The sequence below is a fragment of the Microcaecilia unicolor genome, chromosome 1 (genome assembly GCF_901765095.1).
Source record: "Microcaecilia unicolor chromosome 1, aMicUni1.1, whole genome shotgun sequence".
Lineage (NCBI taxonomy): Eukaryota > Metazoa > Chordata > Amphibia > Gymnophiona > Siphonopidae > Microcaecilia > Microcaecilia unicolor.
The window spans coordinates 554,407,718-554,432,354 of NC_044031.1; the positions used below are offsets into that span (position 1 = coordinate 554,407,718).

General features: G+C 44.1%; 1 long non-coding RNA gene across 1 annotated transcript in view; it reads left to right on the top strand.

Annotated features, from left to right (window-relative positions):
* Positions 1-12,542, top strand: part of LOC115460422 — a 35,361-nt gene extending 22,819 nt beyond the window's left edge. Inside the window, exon 4 of the long non-coding RNA XR_003940486.1 lies at positions 12,473-12,542. This is a non-coding gene — a long non-coding RNA (uncharacterized LOC115460422). The remainder of the gene's footprint in view (positions 1-12,472) is intronic.
* The last annotated feature ends 12,095 nt before the right edge of the window (positions 12,543-24,637 follow it).

Genomic DNA, 24,637 nt, shown 5'->3' on the forward strand with positions numbered 1-24,637 from the left:
CCAACTGGGATTGATGTGTGGAGAATTTTACACCCTTATGATTCAGATTTTACATTCTTTTCCAATCCGCATAATTCGTACTCTAGAATAGACTACTTCCTTGTATCACAGGCCCTATTCCCGGTGTCAAAAGCAGCACATATACTGGATAACACATTGTCAGATCATTCAGCTATCGCATACTCCATAGAATATACCAAGGGAGCCTCGGAGAGAGTATGGAAGTTTTCCCCCACTCTATACAGAGACGAAGCGTTTAAAGCATACTTGAGAGAGAAGTGGGCAGATTATCAAAGGGATAATAGAACCCCGGAAGTGAGCCCAACTGTATACTGGGAGGCGGCCAAGGCTGTACTGAGAGGCCATATCCTAGCGTACACTGCCCGGAAAAAGAAAAAAGCAGAGGCAGAGTTGTTAACCTTGACGGCCGAATATCAGCAAGTGCGTAGACAACATATGGGATGCATGGATAAAGAATACAGGGAGAAATTGGGTCAACTTCGTAAATGTATTGATCAATTGCTTAATGCCAGAGCGGAAAGGGATATATATTTTCAGAGATTCAAATTATTTCAGTGGGGCAACAAGGCTGGGAAGCTTATGGCAAACCTAGTGAGGCCTTACAGGAAAAGACAGATTGTTACATCCATAAAAGATAGCACAGGCAGAGTATACCATGAAGAGGCTCAAATACATAAACAATTTGTTCACTATTACCAATCCTTGTACGCAGTAAGGGAACTAGACCCACTGCAAAGGGATGCTTTCTTTGAGGGCCTGCAGGTGCCGCAGTTGACCACAGACCAAGCACAACACTTAAGCACCCCGATAACAGAGCAGGAGGTCAGACAAGGCATTAAAGCATTAAAACTGACTAAGGCCCCGGGCCCAGATGGATATGGGCCTGAATATTATAAGATCTTAATGACAGATATTACTAAACCACTGGTCGACTTCTTTAATGATCTATCAGGAGGGGGAGTTGACGGACAACATAATCAAAATCTAGCACATATTATCTTAATCCCTAAACCAGGAAAAGATCCGGGGCAGGTGGGATCTTACCGCCCCATATCTTTATTAAACCAAGATGTTAAACTTTTAGCAGCTATTCTCGCCCGAAGAATGAACCTATATTTATCTGGGGTGGTACAGGAAGATCAGGCGGGATTTGTACCGGGCCGGTACGCCTCAATGAATCTTATCAGGGCATTGGCAGCGATTCACACCTATAAAGGAACACAGGGGAGTGAGGTGATAGCGGGGCTAGACATGGAAAAAGCTTTTGACAGCATATCGTGGCAGTATCTTTTTTGGGTGATGGAGAAGTACGGGATTAGTGGCAGATTCATTGAGTGGGTTAAGACCTTATACACTAAACCAAGAGCGAGGCTGATGATAAATAACACCCTAACAGAAGACTTTGAGTTACAAAGGGGAACAAGGCAAGGGTGCCCGCTATCGCCGCTCCTGTTCCTGATGGCAATTGAACCGCTGGCGATTAAAATAAGACAGAGCAACAAGATTAGGGGCCTCATGGTGGGGGGGAAGGAGATCCGCATCAATTTATTTGCGGATGATATCCTTTTATACCTGCAGGATGCATTTACCCATTTGGACCAGGCATTACTCTTAGTAAAACAGTTCGGGGACGTTTCGGGGTTAAGGGTCAACTGTGAAAAATCTGAATTACTCCCACTAGCAGGAACTCAGGACAGCTCGAGGTTTATCGGTCTCCCTATACCACCAGTAATGCAGGCAATGCGTTATTTGGGGATCTTTCTGAGTACTAACACATTAGTGATGTATAAGAAAAATATATTGGAACAAATTGATAAGATTAGGATAACTTGTGAGAGATGGAAAGATCTCCCCCTATCACTATACGGAAGAATAGCACTGGTTAAGATGGTTCTGCTGCCAAAGCTATTATACCCATTGCAAGCAATTCCCATATGGATTAAGAGGCAGGACGAAAGGCTATTTAGATCCATTATAAGGTCATTCATTTGGAGGCATAAAGGCGCACGCATAGGACATCATGTGTTAATACTCAATAGGGAGAGGGGAGGCCTTAATTTACCTGAGTTACGCCTTTACAATGTGGCAGCCCTGATGCGTATAATATACGAAGGCATTAGTGGCCAATCAAAATTCACCCCAAGCCATTGGTGGGAGGACTGGTGCAAACCATATTCGTTTATAAATCTAATACATACCTCGCCAGGACTAGGCACCATTGCAAACAAACAGTTCGGCTTTCTGGCACCGCTCCGCATGGCGTGGAAATGGTGGAGAGGCCGACAGGATAGAAGCCCATCAGCCTCACCCTTTCAGAGAATGGTGGGACTGGTAGATTTCCCGGTGGGCATGGGACCCTCTGTCTTTAAAAGATGGGCAGAAAATGGATGTGTGACTTGGGGAGACTTGGTATCCATGGAGAGCACTAGTTTCCTTCCCTTCTCGCAAGTGAAGGAGATATGGAGGATCCCAAATAATCAAATGTTGCACTACCTACAAGCACGACATTATTGGTCACAGGCTTGGAGGAAGTATGGGAAGGGATGGACATATGGGAAATTGGACGAGATGGTACTATGCTTACCCCCGAAGGGCAATAAATTATCTATGTGGTATAAGCTGATGAAGATGGCTGTGCCAGCTAATGGGAGGGGAGGAGCCGTCTTAGCGTGGAATAAAGAATTGGGAACTGAATATTCGCCACCTCAATTTAATTTCCTGTTTGTGTCACTAGCAGAATTTGTTAAATGTGCGGACTGGCAAGAAACTCAATTTAAACTGCTTCATAGGGCATATATTACTTGTGAAAAGGGGAAGAAAATGAATCTGTGGGAATCGGACATTTGCTCCAAATGCCAGGCAGGTATAGGCACCTTCCTACACTGTTTCCTGGAGTGCCCAAAATTGGAACTATGGAACCCACTTTTTGGAGTATTGAACGCAGTAATCCAGGAGAAGGTAGAATGGTCCTATCATTCGCTGTTGTTGGGAGACCAGACAGATTTCCTGGAGCAGGGGTACTCTCAACCACAGCGGAGATTTTTGTATATGGCTACCCTGGCAGCTAAAAAAACTATCCTGCAGTGTTGGACAAGGGTAGAACCAGTGGCCTATAATTGTTGGGTGGCAAAGGTTAAAGAAATGGCAAAGTATGAGAATTTAATGTACAAGACATCTCCAAATTCGGACAACAGACAATATGCATTGCTTTGGCAGAAATTAGAAGAAATGTTAAGATAGTAAGGTTTCCTAGAACCATTGATGATCACTTGGGGGAGGGGAGGGGGCAGGCCAGGGGGGGGGGGTTAAGGGAGGGTGGGAGGACGGGAAGAGAGTATAGAAGAAAATGTTAGTGCAATTGTGCTTCACGCCTAATATTTGTGTATATTTCTGTGTTAAAGGACATACTGTTCTAAGTGTTGATGGTTTGGATTTGATCGTGCATTTTACAAGCATGTATTGTACTGATGACAATAAAGAGAATTGAAAAAAAAAAGAATGCACCTTCAGGGCCACTGGAGACACCCGCCCTTGTAGCAGATACGCCGCTCCAATGGCTTCCCTAATCCAGCGAGCAATGGAAGCCTTAGAAGCCGCCTCACCTCTTTTCGATCCCAACAAGAGCACAAAGAGATGATCCGAGTGTCGAAACTCATTAGAGATCTGCAAGTACCGAAACAAGGCTCTCCACACATCCAGGAAACGTAGCGAGGCAAACTCCCCCGGATAATCCTCTCTTCGAAAACACGGAAGATAAACCACCTGATTGACATGGAAAGCAGAAACCACTTTAGGTAGAAACGACGGCACCGTCCAGATCGACACCCCTGCTTCAGAAAACTGCAAAAAAGTATCTCTGGGAAACAAAGCCTGAATTTCAGAAATCCTCCTAGCCGAAGCAATGGCCACCAAAAACACTGTCTTAAGTGTTAGATCCTTCTCAGAAACCTTATTCAACGGCTCAAACGGTAACACAAACCTGCTCTCAGCAAAAACACACTTCCCTGTACTTCTCTGTTCTTTTTTTTTTTTTTTAGTGAGGAGGCAGAAACAAACAGGGAAGGAAAGGAACAGCAAAAACCTATTCAGAGGGAATTTGAAGTGCAGCAGGGACCCAACAACTGAGTATGCTGCCAAAGGGGACACCACCAGTCCGCCACCCCCGGCTCAAATGGCCACCGGCCCAGGAGCACCCTCAGAGGCCTTGGGCCCAGGAGCTGGAGAAAAGCCGTCCACCACCTGCTGAGATAGAGACATACTAACTGAGGAAGGAGCTGGCCATCTGGCATCACTGCCTTTAGTTTGTTTATCTCTATCTCCACCTGCTGGTAGGCGGACTTAACCCACTAGTTCCTGGATTCATCTGCTGCAAGTGACAAGGAATGAAACATATTCACAGGCTATATTACATGAGCCAATTTTCAAAAGACACTTGGACATTCAGCATAACACAAAATGTCCAAGTATCTTTATGAAACCATTTTCAGTAAAAGAACATGTATAGTTTCATATAACAGAACAAATGGTGTCATCCTGGAACTTCCTTTCCATGTCCCAAGTGCAGATATACTCTACATGTGCAGACACTGATATTCAGCACCTGTACTTGTAGCTACATTTGGTATGAACATTACAAAACCAGATATAACCTGAAGTGTCTTGGCCAAACGTACTTTCAGTGGCATGAAGTACAATGCAGTACCACTGAAAATACGATTTAGCTACACATCTTTCCTCTGCCTTCCCATGTCCAGATTCTTCTATCTCCCAATTCACACCTCCATTGGGTCTACCATCTGCATTCTCTCTTCTGATCTTTCCTCATATCCAACATTTTCACTCTCTCCCCTATTGAGCACTGCACCCTCTCCATCTTTCTCCATGTCCTACATCTGCACCCACTCCCCATATCCAGCAGCTGCACTCTCTCCCCATATCCAACAGCTCCACTTCTTTCCCCATATCCAGCAGCTGCACTCTCTCTACATCTTTCCCCATGTACAGCCCGTGTCCATCTGAACCTTCTCCCCATTTCCAGCATTTGCACCCTCTCTCCATCTCCAGCATCTGCATTCTTTCTTCATGCCCAGCCTATGTCCAGCATCTGCACTCTTTCCCCATGCCCAGACAATGTCCAGCATCAGCACCCTCTCCCCATGTCCAGTCCTTATCCATCTGAACCCTCTCCCCATTTCTAGCATCTGCATCCTCACCCCATGTCCAGCCTCTGCACTCTCCTCTCCCTATGCCCAGCCCATGTCCAGCATCTGCTGCCACCCCTCACTGCTTCTGGGACCGCCTCCATCCCCTCCACCACTTCTGGGGTTGCTGCCATCCCTCCCCCTGCTTTTAGGTACGCCTCTGTTCCTCCCCTCCTCCACTGCTTCCATGGCTGCCTCTTTTTCCACCCTTGCATCTCTGCAAGTCTGCTACTGCTCACTGAAAAATGAAACAATAAGCACTGTGACATTCAGACTCTGGCACACGTCCAAGACTCCTTTGGTTCCGCCCCCTCTGACACGCCTCCGATATATGCTTTCAGAGACAGCAGGATCGACAGGGTATTGGAAGCGCACCAGACACTAAAAGGCTTACTGGTTCATCTTTCTGTGAGCAGTGGCAGACTTCCGAAGACGCACAGGGCACAGGCAGCCGTGAAAGAGGTGGGAGGACAGAGGCAGCTTCAAAAGAGCAGGGAGCAGGGACCAGTGCAAGAGTTCCCGCATCAGCAAAAAAAATCCCAGGTGCCAGGGACAAAATTCCAGTCACCATGATGACCAGATGCCTGGGATTTATCGAGTCCTGCACTAAAGGTTGATCAGTTTCTTTTTAACAAATGGCAGCAAATAATATACTTTCAAGATAAGGTGCTAGAACAGCCCTTTTCATCCTAAGAACTTCAGATAAATAATGCCTGAATATTATTAAAGGTGCTACTGATAGCACTTTTTGAAAATTTATGAAATGCTATCTCCTACATCTCAAAACACTGTCCAAACTTTAAATTTTACAATGTATCAGAGAACCTTACCTTTCATACTTGCAACATGTTTGTCAGAAGACTGCTTAGTCCAGTGTTCTACAGTGCAACACCCAGGGGCCAATGGCACCCCTGGAGACTTCTGGGGTGGCCCTCGTCATTCTGGCCTATCTGCTGCTCTTTGCCTCTCTACCCAAGCTCATGACAGAAAGGGGAAAGTGGATGGGAGGCAACCCCGTATGCTTGAAAGACAAGGCATTTCTCAGAAGATGAAGAGTATGCATTTGGAAATGCCCAGCTCCTTGAGGATACCCTCAATAAAAAAGTTCAAAGAAGGGCTGGTGGGATAGATGTCATTGACACTCACTGGTCAGCTGTGTTGCAGTCTCACATGAGAAAATATTTAGTGGCTCTCCTTCAGCTTATTTGGATCCAAAGTGGCCCCGACTTAAAAATTAAAGAAGACCACTGACTTTGTCTCTCCCTCTACTTTCTCAATCCTTTTTTCTAAGGATGTAACATTTTGTTCCAGCACATTACACAGCAGACCTCTGAATTTGAGATGACAGTCCATTGAGCCGGTGATACAGCCAGTTGGCACAGCAGGGTGAATGTGCAACTTCTCAAGAAAAACATTTAAAGAGGAAAAAAGACACCAAACACAGAGAGACCGTTCAGGACTTCCTCTCAGCTGCCATCTTGCCTCTAATAGCAGTTTGACTGTAAGTTGGGCAATGTGCTGTTTAAGTATAGACTAATGTGAATAGAGGAACTAAAAGCAACAGAAATACACTGCAACACCCCAAAAAGGACACAGATAGCAATAATGATTTCGTGGCTACTACAGGGCATGAACAGGACTATTTTTTTTAGTATCTTGCATTTTTTCATATAACTTCCCCCGGGTTCTATAAACTTGTGCACCCAAATTTATGCCTAGTGCACAAATTTGCACACATAAGTTATAGCATAAGGGCAGTTGCATGTGCAGCTTAATTCAAATGGCCAGTACATCAAGAAACTATTTTATAGTACAGTCTTTTGAGGAAAGCGTTCTGTTAAACATGCACCCATAGAAAAGTACAAGGGTTCAGTTTCCTGCTGCCTAACTGTTATAGAGCATCTTCAGGCTTGTGACCAAAGATTGGTTTGGATATTATCCTATGCCTACCTTTTTAGATCCTTCAATGACACAAAAGGTTGCTAACCAACAGCACTGTTCCTACATAGTTTGGAAAATGACAGAAAAACAGGTATATAATTGGGTTGTGCATACATTATTGTGCCTTAAAAAATTTAGTGTGCATGAAAGTGATTTACTGATCCTGATTTACCCCCTAATTCTAGAAAGTTCCACACCCAAATTTCTGACTAGCATGCAACTTTGTCCAAGCAACTTATAGAATAAGTTATGAGTATGCTATTTGAATGTTCTAATTTGTGCTTATTAGGTGTATCATTAGTATTATGCCCTCATTGTATCATATCTCTGGATTTGAATTCCAGTGCTGTTAAATGTGTATATTTTTTATATTCTTTCACAGTAGTTCTATTATTAGGTTTCAATTTACTGTTTTCTGGTTTACCTCATTTATTGTATTTATGTTTATGCTTGGTTATTTTACTATTGTTACGCTGTTAACAAAATTGTAAGTTTATGTTAAACTGTACCTGCTGTACACCGTCTTAGGTGAATCTCTTCATAAGGATGGTTAATAAATCCCAATAAATACATAATAAATGAAATAATTGGTGGTTAATTGGCGTTAATAGCCAATTATTGACTTAGGTTGGTGAGAATGGACACTATTTGGCACCAATAAGCATTTGCACACTGAACTGTCCTTAGTCACTATTCTACAAGTTGTGTGTTCCATCGCGTGCAACTTCTTTGGGGGGGGGGGGGTACGTGGATGTGGGAGGGACATGAGCGGGTCACGGGCATGCCTAGGAGTTAGGTGCAGGTTACAGAAATAAGGAGTTCCACACCTAACTGTCAACCGTTAGGCATGAGCACTTACACCAGCCTTTGACATGGCGTAAGTGCTCACGCCTAAATTTACCCAGCGCTAAATGTCTTTTTAACAAACCTCAATAGTACAATCAACATGCATAATCAAAATACTTTGTGGCCCTTTTACTAAGCCGCAGTAGGCTCTACGAGCGTGCGACACATGCCCAAATGAGACTGCCACCAGGCCAGTCCAACTCCCCTGGCGGTAATTTCAGATTTGGCGTGCACCCATAATGCCTGGATAAATTATTTATTTCCTCCACATGAGCTGTTTCCGGCAGTAATCAGCACTTGGTGTGCACCGACCGGTCACTGCACGTGTAGCACGTGAACCCTTACTGCTAGATCAATGGATGACGTTAAGGGCTCAGGCTGGTTTTAGACACGCACTAGTTTCAGTTTTACCACATGCCCTTTCCCATCACATTTAAAAAAAAACCTTTTTACATACACGATCTGACGAAGAAGGGCAACCTTCGAAAGCTAATCAAGAAATGTATTAAGTTATGTCCAATAAAAAAGGTATCATGTTATTTTCTTTTCCATGTTTTATTTTGTTTGATTTCTATTGATAACCTTAAGAGTGGACTAACACGGCTACCACACTCCTCTACATACACGGTAAAAACTGGCCCGGTGCGTGCCTAATACACGCGCCTACACTGCCGCAGGCCACTTTTTAAAGTAGCTTAGTAAAAGAGCCCCTTTCTTTAAAAGACCTCAGCAGTGACTCATTTCACAAGAGCCAATTTGCTCTTGCCTCTTCATTGGTCATTAATTACTTTAGTCATCAAAAACTTTTTTTTTATTCAATGTTTTAAATTTATAGAAAACTTTAAAATGTCATCTCCTTCAAGGGGGGTATATGAGAGAGGGGGGAATGGGCATAAGAGGGGTGGAGGGAGGGGATGGGGGTAGAAGGGAGGAAATGTTAAAAGAAAATATTTGGATGGCATATTTTTGAAGATTTATAATGTTCAGGTTTCTGATGTATAGTGAAAAATATATGGAGTATGTTTGATGTCAACCTGATGGAAAACTAATAAAAACGTTGAAACATAAAATGTCATCTCCCTCTTGACTATCACAGTCACTTTATCACAAACTTAAATGTAGTTAGTACTTCCTGGACCGCTCGCCGACATGCGGCTTGTTTCACATATAGCTGCATCAGGGTTCAGTCCAACAGCCATGTCTCATAGCTTTGAATGCACTATGAGATGTGGCTGGTGGACCAAACCCAGACGCAGCTATATGTGAAACATGCCGCATGTCGGCGAGCGGTCCCAGGAAGTACTAACTACATTTAAGTTAAGTACACTTTGGAGCTCATTTTCAAAAGAGAAAAACATCCAAAAAGTGGCATAAATCTGCATTTGGATGTTTTTCTCATAAAAACGTCCAAATTGGTATTTTCAAAACCAATCTTTACACATTTTTCTACCAAGTCCGTCAGAAGTGCGTTCAAATCACAAGGTGGCATGTCAAGGGCATTGTAAGGGTGGGATCTAGGCGTTCCTAACACTTGGACGTTTTTCAGTCATAATGGAACTAAACAAAAGTGTCCGGGACTAAAACTAAGACGCTTAGAGCTAGACCTGTTTTTATAACAAATAAGGCACAAAAGGGTGCCCTAAATGACCAGATGACCACTGGAGGGAATCAGGGATGTACTCCTTCAGTGGTCACTAACCCCCTCCCATCCTCAAAAATGTGATTAAAAACATTACTTGCCAGCCTCAGATGTTATACTCAGGTCCATTAGAACAGTATTCAGGTCCCTGGAGTAGTATAGTGGTCAGTGCAGTGCACCATGGAGTGGGGGATTCTGGTCTCCATCTCCCTGTACCTGTCACATTTGTGGGGGAAACGGTGAGCCCTCCAAAACTCACCAGACACCCACTGTACCCACATATAGGTGCCCCTTTCACCCATAAGGGCTATTGTAGTGGTGTATAGTTCTGGACAGTGGATTTTGGGTGGGTTTTGGGGGGCTCAGCAGACAAGATAAGGGCGCAACGGTGAGATGTGTACCTGGGAGAATGTTTTTGAAGTTCACTGCAGTGCCCCCTAGGGTGCCCCATTTATATCCTGGGATGTTTGGGAGACCAGTCTATTAAAAATGCTGACCCCCTCCTACATCCCAATGGCTTGATTTTCTACGTTTTTCACTTGGACGGGTTTTTGGGGTTTTTTTTTTTTTTAATGGACCAAAAAACAAAACGTCCAAAGCACAAAACCTTGTCAGAAACAGTATTTTGGAAAGCAGAAGATATACTTTTTTCTTTGTTTTTTTTAATGAACTTCTTTCCTATTCAGATTTTGGACGTTTGTTACAAAATGTCTAAAGTCAGCCTTAGACGTCATATCGAAAATGCCCCACCACATAACAGTCAAGAAGGAGATGACATTTTTAAGTTTTCTACAACATGAAAGTTTTTTGACGACATATTAATGTAATTAATGACCGATGAAGAGGCAAGTCAAGAGCAAACTGATTGTAGCATTGAGATTTGTTACTACTACTACTACTTAGCATTTCTAAAAAGACATTTAGTGAGGGTGATATACAGTGTGTTGATACATGACCCCCGCTATTTAAATTTCTACTGTGGCCAAACAATAAGGTTTCACGCCTAAAGTTAGGCATGAAACTACAGACTTGTGCTAGTATTCTATAATTCTCAAAACAGACTGTGGAAACCCTTTTGCTGCAAATACCATCAACAAAATTTCTATATAAATATAATTGGTATTGGAAGAAAAAAGACCTCAAAAAGAGCCTGTGGTGCTTATTTTATTGCTGAAAAAGCATCCACCATGGCTTGAACTCATCACTGGTCAAAAACGTCCATACCCATGCTCCATAACAGTCAAAATACAAACATTACACTTATCTTTTTTGACTATTATGGAGCCCATTTTTCACTTTTTCTTTTTTATTATTTAATCTGTTTTATTATTTTCATTTTTAAGATTTTTTTACTGTTTTATCTTTATAATTGTTTACATGAATACTTTATAAACTATTTTGAATTACCGAGAGGCCCTTTTACTAAGCCAAACTAAAAAGCGGGCGGCGCTGTTGTCAGCACATAGGTTTCCCGCATGATGCGGCCACTGTTAGTGTGGCGGTAAAATGGCCACATTTCTATATTTTTCTTTAATGCCCACATGCTAATTTCCCAATTGGTGCGTGGCCATTACTGTGGGAGCCCTTACCGCCAGCTATTTTATAGGTGCTAAGGGCTCCCACGCTATAACCCCGTGGTAATCAGAAAGCGCGCGGCAATATGCCCATGCTACCCGATTAGCACAGGGCACGCCTGCTCGCCACCCAGTCATACCTCCAGCACTGAAAAATAAAATATATTTTTCAGCACGGGATTAGCACGCGCTGACAGACATACTACTGTGGCATGCCTCAGCTCATCCCGCAGCAGCGCTTTTGCTGCATGGTAGGCATGCACTACTGCCAACTGAAGGTTAATAAAATGGCTCCTTAGTCAGTAAAATAGTATATAAAAACAATACAAATAAAGTGTAGACACATTTAAAAATGCTTATAAAATGATCCCTGTGCAAAAGTACTTCCAATGACAAGAATGTGAATACTTTTACTTCAGGTGAAGGCATGTTATTTTGGGTGGAGTTTACAAAGCCGAGTGGCAATGCCGACACATCCCATTGAAAATGAATGGGTTGTAGCAGCATTACTACACCGGTAGCTGCTAACACAGCTTTATAAACAGGAACCTTTATGTATGAACATTTACACCTGTTTTTGAGCAAATATAAATGTCCACAACTTCATTTAGCCATGATTTCTGCAGCTTTTATGGGACAATTAACACAAGGGCCTATTTGTCTTTATAAAATAGTTTCAAGATACCGCCTAAGTGGTTTACAATAATCACATAGGGTTTCCTTTACTAAGGTATGTTAACAAATTAGTGTAGGTTAAGGGGCCCTTTTACTAAAGGGTTGCCACGCGACAATCCGGAACTACCGCTGGCCCAACGTGGGTGACGCAGCTAGATCCACCCCCACTGCATGCTATTTCTGGCGCTAGTGGAAATGTTGAAAAAATATTTCTGCAGAGGGGTTACCCGTAGGTAATTGGGCAGCGTCATGTACAGGAGCCCTTACAGGTGGTAAGCTTTTGCCCTCGAAATGGCCGCAAGGCAAGTGTGAACATACAGCAAGGCCATTTCATTTTTGGCTATTTTCAGCCACTGCGGTAGAAGGGGCCCTGGCGCGGGGGCAAAAACGGCCACTAACACAGGGCACCTTTTACCGCAGCTTAGTAAAAGGGCCCCTGTCAAGCAGTCCATAGGTATATAGTTGCTCGGCATTTAGTGTGCGCTAAATCCATTAGCGCACCTTAGTAAAAGGACCCCATAATAAATAGAGAAAAATAAAAGTTACATTTTCCATATAGCAGAAGAGTCAAAAAGAAATCACAGTCTTACCATGTCACAAGCTTTTCCTCACCATCTGTAAATGTCTAATATCTTGTTGGCGAAGTCCCTGAAAAGGAGCATTACAGTAATCCAGACAACTAAGAATTAGTACATGAAAGAGTATGGTAAGAGATTTCTTATCAAGTAATGATCTTATTGAACAAATCATCTGTAATGTATAAAAGCTCTTCTTTCAGAAAAATGTAACTGAAAAGGCAATTTACAATCTAAAACAACTCCCAAAGCTTTAATTATATCTACAAATGGTATACCAGTACCTACTAGAGACAAATTAGCCACAGGTGATGCTGTATGAGTGGAGGAGTAGCCTAATGGTTAGTGCAGTGGACTTTGATCCTGGCAACCTGGGCTCGATTCCCTCTGCAGCTCCTTATGACCTTGGGCAAGTCACTTAACCCTCCATTGCCCCAGGTACAAAGACTTAGATTGTGAGCCCTCTAGAGACAGAGAAAAGTACCTGCATATAATGTGTACAGTGCTGCATACATCTAGTAGCACTATATAAATGATTAGTAGTAGTAGTATAAGGGTTTAATTTAAGTGTATGCCGAGAGAGTGAACTGGATATTTGCACCAATGTTTGATTAATTGCAAACTGTGAGGATCAAATGTAATCAATAACTGAATATTAATAACCCTACACCTCAGAGGATAGCAGCACAAGATGGAATTCTGCCAATGAACAGCACAAAACCTATCTTGCAGATAAGATTGAAACTAGGACAATAAGGTATCTGATGCACTGATATCTGCCAGCCTCCTCAACAGTAAAGCATGACTCACAAGACTGAATGCAGCTGGCAAATCTATCAGAATCAACATGATAGCATTGCTATCCTTTTTAACTTATAAGACCAGTGATTTTGATACATCTGATTTTCTTGATTATCTTGGTGTATGTGTTTGTTGAGGAAAGCCAAACAGAGAGGGATACAGAGTACAAACAATTCAAAACAAAAAGCATCAGGAGCCTTCAAGAACAGAACATGTCCTTTAATTGATAGAAGTAGAAATGATGTTGTACATCAGTGACCAGACACGGGCCTGCATCAGGAATTATGAGACAATACCTTCAAAGATGAGGAAAAGGTAGCCCTCCACTGGGGCTCCAAATAGTTGACCTTCAAAGCAGTCAAAAGCTCTGGCGTTCCAGTGTCTGGTGCATTTTGTTTTGTATATGCTTGTTGCTCATCCATTTGGATGAATACTCTTTTGTATGCTCTTTATACTAGACTAGTAAAAAAGGCCCGTTTCTGAAAGAAATGAAACAGGCAAGGTTGTCCTCTAATGGCAATTATGTTTTTAAGGGAACTGTTACATAGTAACATAGTAAATGACGGCAGAAAAAGACCTGCACGGTCCATCCAGTCTGCCCAACAAGACAAACTCATATGTGCTACTTTTTGTGTATACCCTACTTTGATTTGTACCTGTCCTCTTCAGGGCACAGACCGTATAAGTCTGTCCAGCACTATCCCCGCCTCCCACCAGCCCCGCCTCCCACCACTGGCTCTGGCACAGACCGTATAAGTCTGCCCAGCACTATCCTCGCCTCCCACCACCGGCTGGCTCTGCCACCCAATCTCGGCTAAGCTCCTTAGGATCCATTCCTTCTGAATAGGATTCCTTTATGTTTATCCCACGCATGTTTGAATTCTGTTACTGTTTTCATTTCCACCACCTCCCGCGGGAGGGCATTCCAAGCATCCACTACTCTCTCCGTGAAAAAATACTTCCTGACATTTTTCTTGAGTCTGCCCCCCTTCAATCTCATTTCATGTCCTCTCGTTCTACTGCCTTCGCACCTCCGGAAAAGGTTCGTTTGCGGATTAATACTTTTCAAATATTTGAACGTCTGTATCATATCACCCCTGTTTCTCCTTTCTTCCAGAGTATACATGTTCAGGTCATCAAGTCTCTCCTCATACATCTTGTAACGCAAATCCCTTACCATTCTCGTAGCTTTTCTTTGCACCGCTTCAATTCTTTTTACATCCTTCGCAAGGTACGGCCTCCAAAACTGAACACAAAACTCTAGGTGGGGCCTCACCAACGACTTATACAGGAGCATCAACACCTCCTTTCTTCTGCTGGTCACACCTCTCTCTATACAGCCTAACAACCTTCTTGCTATGGCCACCGCCTTGTCACACTGTTAGGAGAGAGTATGTGTGAGAAAGTGAATGAGTATGTGTCAGAGAGTGAGTATGTGTGAGAGTGTGTGTCAGAGAGAGAGAGAGAGAATGTATGTGTGTGTGTGTGTGTGTGTGTGTCTGTCTGTCTGTGTGAGTGAGAGTGTAGTGTGTGTCCCGTGTGCACCAATTATGCTCTCTCCCCTGCATTCATCCATATGCAGCAAACGTCCTCTGTGCCCTGCCCCTTCATCCATCCATGTGCAGCATCTCTCCCCTGATCCCGCCATCCAACGTGGTGCAGCAATTCTCCTCTGTCCCTTGCCCTCCCCCCTACATGTGCATCAACTCTGCATTCTCCCCTGGCCTCTCCTCCATCCACCCATATCCAGGGCCTCCCTCCCTCCATCTCTCTCTCCTCTGAGTTCCAGGCCCCCCTCCCCTTCGAGTTCCAGGCCCCCCTCCCTCTCCTCCCCTTTGAGTTCCAGGATCCTCTCCCCTCCACTTTGAGTTCCAGGACCCCCTGCCTCCCCTCCATGCCCCCCATTCTCATTCGATTTCCACACCCCCACACATCCCTCCCTCCCTCCCCAAGTTCAAGGCCCCCCTCCCTCCCCTCCCCTTCGACTTGCAGGACCTCCCCTCCCTTTCGAGTTGCAGGACGCCCCCTCCCTCTCTCCCTCTGAGGTCCACGCCCCCCCTCTCCTTCGACTTCCACGCCCTCCTACCTCTCTCTCTCTCTGCCCTCCAAGCATAACCTGTCCTCCGGCAGCCCCTTAACTTCCTAAGTGCTGGCTGTATTTTAAAAATTCTTACCTTGGGGTGCAGCGTCCACAGTGAAGGCGAGTGGCGCTTCAGACTGCCTTCGCATGTGTTTCAGCTCTGCCTCTGGTCCCGCCCTTCCGGAAACAGGAAATGAGGGCGGAACCAGAGGCAGAGCTGAGACACATGCAAAGGCAGTCTGAAGCGCCGCTTGCCTTCACTATGGACGCCGCACCCCAAGGTAAGAATTTTTAAAATATAGCCAGCACTTAGGAAGGCGAGGGGCTGTCAGAGGACAGGTCGTGCTTGGAGGGCAGAGAGAGAGAAGGAGGGAGGCGCGGGGGCTGGCAACTAGTTCCCTCGAGGGCGGGGCGATTACGAACCCTATGAACACTACCCGGCTTCACTGCTACGGAGTCAGCTTCAGAACGTTGGAGGTGCGAATTATTATATTAGATCTTGAAAACTCAATAAAGAAATATTTATAAAAAAAAAGAATCAGTAGAGCCCCACCATCCTGATCTATATATGTATGTATCAAAGTTGCCCATCTAATAAATGAAGTTTCAGTGCTTTAATTACATAAACAGTGCCAAACTGGGACAGACCGAAGGTCCATCAAGCCCAGTATCCTATTTTCAACAGTAGCCAATCCAGGTCAGAAATACCTGGCAAAATCCCAAAAGAGTAAAATTGCTTCTAAAACTTATCTGACTAGGATGTAAAACATGGGTTTTTTCTAAAAAGTCTTCCAATGGTGAAGAACTACATTTACCAACCAAGGGTAAATTAGAAATTGGATGATAATTTGACACAAGGGACTTAGGGTTCTGTTTACTAAGCCGCACTAGTGGCTTCCATGCGGCTTTGCCGGCACAGCCTATTCAAAGTGAATGGGCTGTGTGAGTTAGAGTCCATACTGCTCTTCATATGAGGTTGGAGGCAGGTGCCTTTTTGAACTTTTCACATAGGCATCCTGTGAGAAATATATATATATTTTTTTCAGATTGGTTTGCTAAAGTATAAAAAAGAGGTATTTGTTCTGAGAAATTTGATATAAAGGAAGTGCCACCTTTTTTCTTCAGGTGTCAGCGTTACGGTGTTCATAGTGATGGTGTCAGGTGTAATTTTATTTTTGTTATTTTTATTATTATTATCTCTGTTGTTGATAATGCAGGTGCAATGATACAGGCAAACTGTTTTTTTTTTTTTTTAAAAAGCTATTTTTTCCAAGATGATATATCACTGAATTGGGTATGGATTTCTTTCTTGATCTTATATGTTTATGACAGCTATTGTACATTTTATCCCTACTGCTAACAGAATATTATGTTAATGGAGGAAGTGACATTAGTCATGCCGATGGCAGCCTAGAGAGATCGCTTCTGGACCATCCCACTATTTTCTGTTTTAACTCACCCTGTTCGGTTTGCTGGTTTTGGAGCGCTGCGGGGGACGCTTGCTGGAGGAGTTCAGAGGTGTGCTGGATGGCGACTTGTAAGCGGCAAACAGACATCAAGGCTTTTTCCAGTGCTGCGTACTCCTCACTCATGCTTGCTGATCCCAAAATGGCGGTGGTAGTAGCGGAGCCTGGGACAGCATCTTACCCACATGGCACAGACCTTGCGGCTCTCTGTACAGAGATCAATAATTGGTTCCAGGAGCTCCGTACCGATCTGGCTGCTACCCATTCCAACATCCACAGAGCTTTGGAGGAGCTCCATAAAGATATGGGGGCTTTAGGCACTCAAATTGGGGAGGCGGAGGTCCAGCTGGAGACAACACTGAGGTTATTGACCAGCTCCGGTCCCAGGTGGGCCACTTAGAGCAGCAAAAGAAGGACATTGTGTTGAAGCTGGAGGACCTTGAAAATAGGTCCCACTGGAGTAATCTTTGCTTCAGGGGCATTCCAGAGACTGTAGCTGACTTGCGCTTCTGAGAGGTGGTGGAACTGATTTGTGCCCTAGTTATCCAAGATTAAGGCTCTGGGGGCGACCCTGCATCCTTCACTTTGGAAAGAGTGCATCATATGGTGGGGTCCCAGACTTGGAACCAGCCCAGAGATGTTTTGGTCTGCATGAATCTGAGGCTCCTTTGTAGGCTCCCCGAGGCCCCGCTGTGAGCCCCTGATAGAAGCTGACCAGGGCAGGAGCAAAATCTAGAGGAGGATCTGCGCCTCAGGTGTGCATGGTGACTGATTGGACCTGTTCCTGTCGTTTTGCTTTACTTGGTTACTTCTGTACTGTACTGGCCCTGATACAATGGTTTGTTTGGGTTTGGTTTATATGTGGGGGTGCGCTTGTTGGTTGAGTGGGTGTTTGGAGTGATGGCTGTGAGTGTTTGTGTGTGAATTGGGATGGCCCATGGTGTTGGGTGCTGACCTGGCTGCTTCCAGATGCACTAAAGTCGTCATTAGAGCCGTTCCCTACCGAATTCCATAGCGAATCGGTAGGGAACGGCTATGCATCAAGGAAAGGGAATGCAAATGAGCTACTCATTGTAGCTCACTTGCATTCTCTATTTCATCGTAAAACAGTCGGCCAATTGGCCGGTCGAGCATGAGCAGAGCAGCAAAGTGTTATGCTGGCTGCTCTGCGCATGCCGAAGACGCCGCGCCGCTCACCCCACCCCCGCCGCAATAATAAAAACAAAAGTGCAGTTGAGGCCGGCCATCGACAAAAGGCGTCCGTTTTCGCCTTCATTCACCTCCGCAATAATAAAGAACGTCTTTTTTGGCCGTGCTTCACTCAGCTGAGAGACCTGGAAGTCTCTGAGCCAATCACAGCGCGTTTAGCTCGGCTAAACACGCTGTGATTGGCTCAGAGACTTCCTGGTCTCTCAGCTGTGAAGCACTGCCAAAAAAGACGTTTTTATTATTAAAAAAAAGGGGGGAATGGCTGGCCATAAAAAAAAACGTCCATTTTGGCCCCTTGCAATAATAAAAACGTCTTTTCTAGGAGTGTTTCACTCAGCTCAGATACCAGGAAGTCTCTGAGCCAATCACAACGTGTTTAGCTCGGCTAAACACACTATGATTGGCTCAGAGACTTCCTGATCTCTCAGCTATGAAGCACTACCCAAAAAAACATTTTTATTATTGCAAAGGGGGAATGACGGCCAAAATAGATGTTTTTTTTGGATGGCCGGCCATTCTGGCCGTCATTCCCCCCTTTTTAATAATAAAAACATCTTTTTTGCCAGTGCTTCACAGCTGAGAGACCAGGAAGTCTCTGAGCAAATCGCGTTGTGATTGGCTCAGAGACTTCCTGGTATCTGAGCTGAGTGAAGCATTGCCAGAAAAGACGTTTTTATTATTGCAAGGGGCCAAAATGGACAGGGTTTTTTTTATGGCCGGCCATTCCCCCCTTTTTTAATAATAAAAACGTCTTTTTTTGGCAGTGCTTCACAGCTGAGAGACCAGGAAGTATCTGAGCCAATCACAGCGCGTTTAGCCGAGCTAAACGCGCTGTGATTGACTCAGAGACTTCCAGGACTCTCAGCTGAGTGAAGTACGGCCAAAAAGGGCGTTCTTTATTATTGCGGAGATGAACAATGGTGAAAACGGACGCCTTTTCTCGGTGGCCAGCCTCAACTGCACTTTTGTTTTTATATTGCGGCAGGGGGCAGAATGACAGCGAAAACTGACGCCTTTTTCCAATGGCCGGCCTCAACTGCACTTTTTTTTATTATTACTGCGGGGTGCGGAATGATTTTTATAGCGGTTTTTCATCAGTTTTCGATCCGCGCAGCCCCAACGAGAGGTACAGACCTCTCGTTAGAGATTCCAGCGTTAAGGCAATTGGAAAAGCTTAGTGCATCTCATTACAATAGGGTTTCTACACAATTTGCTCATCTGCATTCCATTTTCATTAGCTGCTACCGTCGTCGTAAAATGGCTTTTAGTGCATGCCAGGGTTTACTACTGGTTCCTTAATGGCTCGTTATTGGCTCATTAGGTTTAGTGCATCTGGCCCTCAGTTCAGTGTCTACTCAGTTGTTAGCAGGCATGATTCTGGTTGGAGGAGGCTGAGGAGGGGGGTAGGGTGGGGGTGGGCGGGTGAGTGCTGTGTGTTTGGGAACCCTTTTTTACTCTTGTCTGTGAGTGTGCAGGGGTGGATTATTGATGCCGGAAATACAGAGAAAGTAATACATAGGAATTATTTCAGTCAGGTAAGTCTATTCTCTTCCTTAGACCACTAAATGGGGAGAGTGAAACAAGATAAGGAGATCAATTAAATAGTAAACAGAAAATAAAAACGTGGTATTAACCTGATTATCCCCAAATATTACTCGTCTAATTCATTATTCCACATTGATCATCTGGTTGGCTTCTTCAAGGCCAATATGGTGTATAGTCAAATAATTTAATTGAAAACATACTTATTGTCCAATATTAGTTAGAAATAATACATCTGATTACATTCTCTCTCTTTTAAAAACCAGAAGTTATTTAACAATACATATACTTAAGTCTCTAATTCAAATCCCACTGATTAAAGTAATCCCAGTTTTCACAGGCTTCACTCCTTTTAAATTAATAATTTGAGGAAATATTTCTGAGGAAAACTTTAGGAGTCATACCCGGAACTCTGGAAAAAACAATAATCTTGATATTAATCATCTATTATAATATTCATTTTATTATTCAAAGTTTCTGGTCTATTATCATTTTCAAAATCATAACCACTTCTTGCTCATGTAGAATCATTTGTTAAATCAATTTTTTACTCTCAAAGGGTTCAGTTGAATTGTCCATGTAACTCTCTAATAAAATTATATCTGAAACAAAATTATTTACTGCCACCGTTAGGTCCCGAAGCGCCTTCCAGATGGTATTCAATGTAACCTCCACGGGAGCCAAAAACTCCAAGTTGATTTCTCTTAGGTGTTCAGGAGTGGTTCCGCCGATTCAAGTTCTGCTGTAAACGTCCTCCGTTTCAGCATATGCCTCTAACTCACTCCTCCACTCCTTTGGACATGGTGGTTGAATAATTCAGGAGCGATGGAGTTGTTTTTTTCCAGGTCCAAGAGCGTCGACGCTCCTTCGCCGGCGCTAATCAAAGGACTTGCCAACCCTTTCATCTGTGGGCAGTTCGTCGCGCAACGGTTCCGCACTTGCTGCTCAGGGGACAAAACGCTGGCCATCGACGGCTGATCGCTGGTTGTCGCCTTCCTCTCAGTTAAGGTAACTGCAATTGCAGAGAGGAAATTTACGTAAAGAAGACCGTTGGGCATATAAAACCCTTAAGAGAGAAATTACATTGGCTCCCACTTAAAGAACGGACCATGTTCAAAATCTGTACGATTGTTCACAAAATTATTTACGGACACGCCCCGTCCTACATGCTTGACCTTGTGGACCTCCCACCCAGAAATGCTAAAAGATCTGCCCGCACCTTTCTCAATCTTCACTTCACCAGCTGCAGAGGATTAAAATACAAACTAACTCACGTGTCCAGCTTTTCATACATAAGCACGCAGATGTGGAATGCACTTCCAAATCACTTGAAAACAATTAACGAAATAACGAACTTTTGCAAATCGCTGAAAACCTATCTCTTCACCAAAGCTTACCACGAAAATCCATAACTAACCACAACACTTCACCACTCCTCCCTTACTATAATTGCCTTCTTTCCACAATTGCTTGATTAGATCGACTTGTTAGGCTTGATACTCTTAATATATTTGTAACTCCAATTGTATTTCTGTACCCTGAAATGGTGATACCATAACAGGTCTTTGTAAGCCACATTGAGCCTGCAAATAGGTGGGAAAATGTGGGATACAAGTGCAATAAATAAATAAATAAACTTCAGGTCGCCATCTTACCACTCTCCCAGTTTGGGACACTCTTTCTCTGGTTTCTCCTCAGAGGCCTGTCTGATATGGGTAACCCTTCAGCATAGCCCTCTGAGTCATTGAAACACAGAAGCCCCTCCACCACTACAAGGTTGTGTCCCTTCGGAGGGGCCCTTTATCATTTTCGTCGCCCTTCTCTGCACCTTTTCTAATTCCACTATATCTTTTTTGAGATACGACGACCAGAATTGAACACAATATTTTAGGTGCGGTCGCACCATGGTGCGATACAAGGCATTATAACTTCCTCATTTTTGTTTTCCATTCCTTTCCTAATAATACCTAACATTCTATTTGCTTTCTTAGCCGCAGCAGCACACTGAGCAGAAGGTTTCAACGAATCATTGATGATGACACCTAGATCCCTTTCTTGGTCTGTGACTCCTAACGTGGAACCTTGCATGACGTAGCTATAATTCGGGTTCCTCTTTCCCACATGCATCACTTTGCACTTGCTCACATTAAATGTCATCTGCCATTTAGACGCCCAGTCTCCCAGTCTCGTAAGGTCCTCTTGTAATTTTTCACAATCCCCCCGCGATTTAACGACTTTGAATAACTTTGTGTCATCAGCAAATTTAATTACCTCACTAGTTACTCCCATCTCTAGGTCATTAATAAATATGTTAAAAAGCAGCGGTCCCAGCACAGACTCATGGTGAACCCTACTAACTACTCTTCTCCATTGAGAATACTGACCATTTAAACATACTCTCTGTTTTCTATCTTTGAACCAGTTTTTAATCCTATCCCATGACTCTCCAATTTCCTCTGGAGTCTTTCATGAGGTACTTTGTCAAACGCCTTCTGAAAATCCAGATACACAATATCAACCGGCTCACCTTTATCCACATGTTTGTTCACCCCTCTCTTACTATGGTCACCAAGCATAGAGGCACTGAGCCCCTGAAGCCAACCTGATAAGCAGCAGTGAAGTCAGAAAGCCAACATATCAAATAGTAGAAGCAACTGTCAGCCTGACAAGCAAGCATTCATTCACTCATGGCTTCCTCAATTATGCAGAAGACTCAGACAAAAATTAAGGCCATTTGGCTGCTCACTTTGCGGGGTACCAGCTCCAAAGCATCTGGTTCTGCTTTGCTTTCTCCAGGAATTAGACAGCCAAAAATTATCTAAGACCACCTACAGCTCTGCTCCATTTCTACAAGGGAGCTGGAACTGATTTACATCACCAGCTCTATTTCATTTTCATGAGGGCAAGGCCAGTGTTACACATGCTTGGGTCCAGGGCAGAAAATTGGGAGAGGGCCTCAAAGCACACCAGTAAGCTGTTAATTTCCTAAACTTCAGACAGGCTTGATGCCCCCTACAGCATGGGGCCTAGGGCATTTGCCATTTGTATCCCTCTAACTCCAGTTCTGCATAGGGGGAACCAGACGCGATTTACGCTGCCTCTGCTCTGCTTCCTCTGAGCCCAGAAAAAGGTGGTGGAATGCTGTGGCAGGTTTTTCTACCAGCAATTAAGCCCTGGCTAACAGAGACAACACAGAGTTGAACTAACAAGTTTGAAACTTATGAACAGAAATACCAACCATCAAGGCTAGGGTCAAAGCCTTGAAGATGTACACTGCTGCTCATAAATTTCAAACTTGTGATAATTCATCCCCTTGTATTATAAAAACAGGGAAAACTAAGGCAGATGAACATAGTAGCATAGTAGATGGCGGCAGAAAAAGACCTGCATGGTCCATCCATTCTGCCCAACAAGATAAACTCATGTGTATACCTTACCTTGATTTGTACTTGCCTTTTTCAGGGCACAGACCGTACAAGTCTGCCCAGCAGTATTTCCCACCTCCCAACCACCAGTCCCGCCTCCCATCACCGGCTCTGGCACGGACCTTATAAGTCTGCCCTCCACTATCCTCGCCTCCCATCCACCAACCTCTCTTCCCCCACCTGCTCTGCCACCCAATTTCGGCTAAGCTTCTGAGGATCCAGACTATATGGTCTGTTCAGTCAGCTGCTCAATAGCATCTACTATCCTTTCCTCTCCCTCAGAGATCCTATGTACTTGTTCCATGCTTTCTTGAATTTATAGTCGTCTTCATCACTTCCACCAGTAGAGAGTTCCACACATCTACCACCATTTCTGTAAAACAGTGTTTCCTTTGCTTAATCCAGAATCTATTCCCTTTCACCTTCATCTTATTATTCCAGAGCTTCTTCAATTGAAAAAGACTTACCTCCTGTGCATTTATGCAATGGAGCTATTTAACTGTTTCTTTCACACTTCCCCTCTCTCTCACCTTTCTTTTAAGGTATACATATTGAGATCTTTAAGTCTGCCCCAGTATCTGTACTTTGCTCAAATTGCTCTGCACTGTCTGCTTCAGGATCACCCCCCTCCTCTCATGGTCTCTACAAGAGGCAAAAAGGGGCTGGATAAGTGAGCACAGTGCTCTAGGCTCCGTCTGCAGGCTATCGGGGAGGGAGGGCTAGAGCAAAACATCCCCTGGCTCTGGAGTGTGAAAAGTGGCAGCTGTGATCAGGCCCATTTCCCACAAAATAAAGTTCTGATGGTAGGCATTTCCCCTGCCCCAGAAGACTTACAATTTAAAGGCCTCATTTGCTAACCTGCTTTAATATGATTTAACATAAGACCATTAATTTTTATTTACTTGAATTTAGCTCCTGCTTTTTCAGTAATAGCTCAAGGCTAGTTACATTCAGGTACAGTAGGTATTTTCCTGGGTTTAACGAACCGTTGTTTTGCAGCGTCTGAAGCAACGGAGGATGAAGTCAGTGTGTATTACGCACATTCAGTACCAGAAGCCAGATGCCGTGTGGCATCACTATACAAAACAGCAGCACAGTACACTCCTCCCCTTCCCAGGGTTCTGTGTCTACCCATATTTACCCCCCCCCCCCCCCCGAGTTTGGGCTCTGGTTGCAAATTAATGCATGTTACTAGTTGGGGGGTGTCTTAACTTTGTACTTAAGGCAATGACGGGGGGGGGGGGGGGGGGGAGTGACTTGCCCAAAGCAATAAGGAGCTTGAGTGGAACAAATGGAATTTGAACCTTTGCTTCACTTGTTTTCAGCCTGCTTAAACCACTAGGCTATGCCTCCAAATCTGACTGGCTCACCTCCAATAATATTATCAGATATACCCATATTTGTTTTTCAGTAAAGCCACCTCCTCCGCCTTGTGAGAATCCCGAGCTTGACTTTAGGAGACCACCTGAACCCCCAAACTGGTCCGCATATTTACGCGACTCCTACAATTCCAATTTGTTAAACTTTTTCTAGCGGGCGAACAGAAAATCAGCAAAACTTAAACCGGAGGAGGCACCGCCCATCTCCGTCCCCCTCCCCGCTAAAACCGCAGGCGACACAGAGAAGACGTGACAGTGAGTCA